We start from the raw sequence: 2,970 nt of genomic DNA on the forward strand, positions 1-2,970 counted from the left end.
TGAAAACACTCTCATTTTGCCTTTCCCACGTTGTTTCCAGGTGCTGCCCAGGATGGACATCTGTGGTCTCAGACCGTGATTCCCGAGGAGCAAGGAAAGCCTTTTCCTCACCTGCACAGTTCAGGTGGATGGGACAGAATTGGTGTGGCCTGACAAGGCAGGAAAAGCTGTCTGTGTTCTGGAGTGCCTTGAAAGCTTTCTCCGTCAGGTTTGGAAGGGGTTTCTCTTTGGGATTTCTTGTGATGCAGCACCACGGGTATCCCTTTGTGCCAAGTCCAGTGCTAAAGGATTGAAGAACTGACAAGTGGGGTCTGGGATGAAAATGCCGCTAATAAAATTAAGCAAAGAATACAATAAGAGAAATGAGCATCCTTTTAATGTCTGAAATAGTTAGGAATAAAAATGCTGGAAAAGGGCACTCTGAATTGGTGTCACTTGTCATGGATAAAACCCCAGAGTGAGGATCAGAGCAGAAGTTGAGAGCTGGAATCCTTCTGCAGTCGACTTAATTTTCTTTTCCTCCTCTCTTCAGGACAGGAAGAATCACGACTCTCCTGGCATCTTTGCCAAGAGCTGTGGTGTTTGATCAGCCAAAGCCCAGAGGCTTCAGCACCAGAGGTCTGAGCCTGGAGGGCTCCTGGTGCTGCCCGTGCTGTGGGCTATGTCAGAGGATGCAGGGTTCCTCTTTGCCTCCTGCTGGGATTAACTGCCATGGGAATGTGGGATCTGGGTGAAACTCCAGCTCTCCTGGTGTTCAGGGGAGCAAGGTCTGAGGGACTCCTCTCTGGGGATGTGCGGTGAAGGACTGAATAGTGTGGAAGGAGAGTATTTATAAACTGTATCACTGTTTCTCCCAAAATTGGGGTGGAGCAGTGATGGGGGTGGTTGGGTTTGGTCTGGGCCTGTTATTCTTTGTGCAATTTTTAAATTCTCTTGTATGATTTACTGTCCGGTATCTTTCTAACAAAAGCTGACATAAATTTAGATTAAGGATTAGAACTTGGGTCCATTCATTGCAAACATTTGACAAGGCTGGAGGACTGGGGGTGGTGACTGCTCTCAGGAAAGGTTACTTATTAATACTGTGTCAGATTTCCCGCAGTGACTGTCAGGCCTGCATGGCTGTGAGTTCGTGCTCTTCTCACTGGGGAAATAAGTTCAGCAAAATTAGAAATGTTAGAAAAATCCAGCCAAAAATTCCACCTCTGTACCCTCTAAGTTTTCCCAGCTAGGAGCTGCACAGAAGTCAGGCAGGGGAAGTGACAACAGGGAACAGCTGAAAAATTCAAAGGCACAAAGAGGAAAGGGGAAAGGTTTCAGAAAACAATTCTATGGTCTAAGAATAATTTCTGATTCCCTACTGAGAAGAACACGAACTCACAGCCATTCAGGCCTGACAGTCCCCTGCAGTGAGAGCTCAGCACACATCCACAGAGGCAAGTCCAGCATCTTAAATGAAAAAATAAAAATAAAAACCAGAAGAAAAAGGTGATTTCTTCTGCTTCAGAGTTATTTCAAGTTCTTAAAGCCCAAGCAACATTTGCTCTTGATTTTGGTTGGGTGAATCATGAGCAGTGGGCACGGGTCATGCCATTCATTGAGCAGAAAACCCGGGGGTCATTTAGAGGGGACACAAGAACTGTTTGTGTAGCGACCTCGGGCTGCAGAGGGGCAGGAGAAAGGCCAAGGGAGCTCCCTGGGGCCACCAGGGCCTGTGGGGAACAGAATGGACGCTTGGATGACCAGTGGAGGTGAGGAGTGGATCTGAGTTCATCTACAGGGAAATAAGGAGGGGATACTCTGGAGTGAAAAGCTGAGGTGATGAGTTCACCCACCTGGGCACGAGTTGTGTTTGCACAAAGTGGGAACAGAGGTGAAGGTCAATCCAAAGTCGATCCTGCTTGACCTCTGAATTCCAGGATAAGTTTTACAAGCTGCCAAATGAGGGAGTAAAAATACACAAAAATGAAACCGAGAGCATTCATGAGGTTCCTGGAGTCCATTACACTGTTGTCATAGAATTCTTAATGAGTTTTGAGCTTTTAATGACAACAATTCAGTACTTTCTTTGGATTATTCACTGTGTAGGATTTGGGGTTTATCTGGATTTTAAAGGCGTCGTGGTGGCCCTGACACTGCTCAGGAGCTGGTAGGAAAAGCAGGGTCAGAGCTCCTGGCAGGCACAGGGTGTTTTTCCCAGAGTGGACTGTGGAGGAATTGTTTGGGCCTTGGATTGTCCCTCTGGGTGATGCCAGTTGCTGTGATTTGTGTAATTCCATACATTTAACTCCCAATACTTCCCAGCCCAGGAGCTTGAGCTGACAGGGCAGCACACAGATTGTTCTCTGTGCTGTGCCCCATTTGGGGTTGGCTGTCAGCTTTGCTAGCTCCCGTGAATTATGCCCATAGCCCCGAATTCCCTGCTCAATTCCCACTGCCATAACCTCACAGCGCCTCATGGAGTGGGGATATACTGTGGCAGGAAGCTCAGCAGCATCGGCACAGGGACAGGTGTATATTCCAAAGAATTTGCTGTTTCAAACCCTCATCCCCCAGCCCCGCCGATGTCCCTGGGGGCACTTGACAGAGTTACCTGGATTTCAGCTGATTTCACCCCCCCGAGCTCGGGCTCCAGGTGATCTTTTCAAGCAGGAGAAGGCAGGGGCCGGAGGCGCTCGTGGCCCGTGCCGAGGCAGTCCCTGGGGCCACGAGAGGACATCTCTCCCTGCAGAATTTCAGTTCTTTCCAGAGCCTCAGCAGTGACAGAGGACAAAGAGGAAGATGAGGAGGAGGAAGAAGGGGGAGAGGGTTTGAGAGGAGGGAAGCCCAAATCCGTGCTGTGTGCGGAGCTCCGACAGCACGCTGCAGCCCGCAGCTCAGTGTGAGCACGGGGCAGAGGAGGCGATTTCTGGGCATTCAATCACCCTGAGGCGGGCCCGGCACCGCCCCTGCAGCACCGTCCCCAACACA

General features: G+C 49.7%; 2 long non-coding RNA genes across 3 annotated transcripts; one reads left to right on the forward strand and one right to left on the reverse strand.

The window, feature by feature from the left end:
• The first annotated feature begins 69 nt into the window (after positions 1-69).
• On the forward strand, positions 70-1,492 carry LOC148222107 (uncharacterized). Its single transcript, XR_015806874.1, has 2 exons — positions 70-208; positions 533-1,492. It is a non-coding gene; the product is annotated as an uncharacterized LOC148222107 (long non-coding RNA).
• LOC148222108 (uncharacterized) lies at positions 189-2,970 on the reverse strand. 2 transcript variants are annotated; one of them, XR_015806875.1, is made up of 3 exons: positions 2,594-2,970; positions 1,836-1,934; positions 189-328 (listed from the first exon to the last, which is right to left on the reverse strand). It is a non-coding gene; the product is annotated as an uncharacterized LOC148222108 (long non-coding RNA). The 2 variants fall into 2 exon arrangements; XR_015806876.1 differs by lacking the exon at positions 189-328 and adding an exon at positions 1,320-1,449.

The sequence above is a fragment of the Sturnus vulgaris genome, chromosome 14 (assembly GCF_052056855.1).
Source record: "Sturnus vulgaris isolate bStuVul1 chromosome 14, bStuVul1.hap1, whole genome shotgun sequence".
In the NCBI taxonomy this organism is placed as follows: Eukaryota; Metazoa; Chordata; class Aves; order Passeriformes; family Sturnidae; genus Sturnus; species Sturnus vulgaris.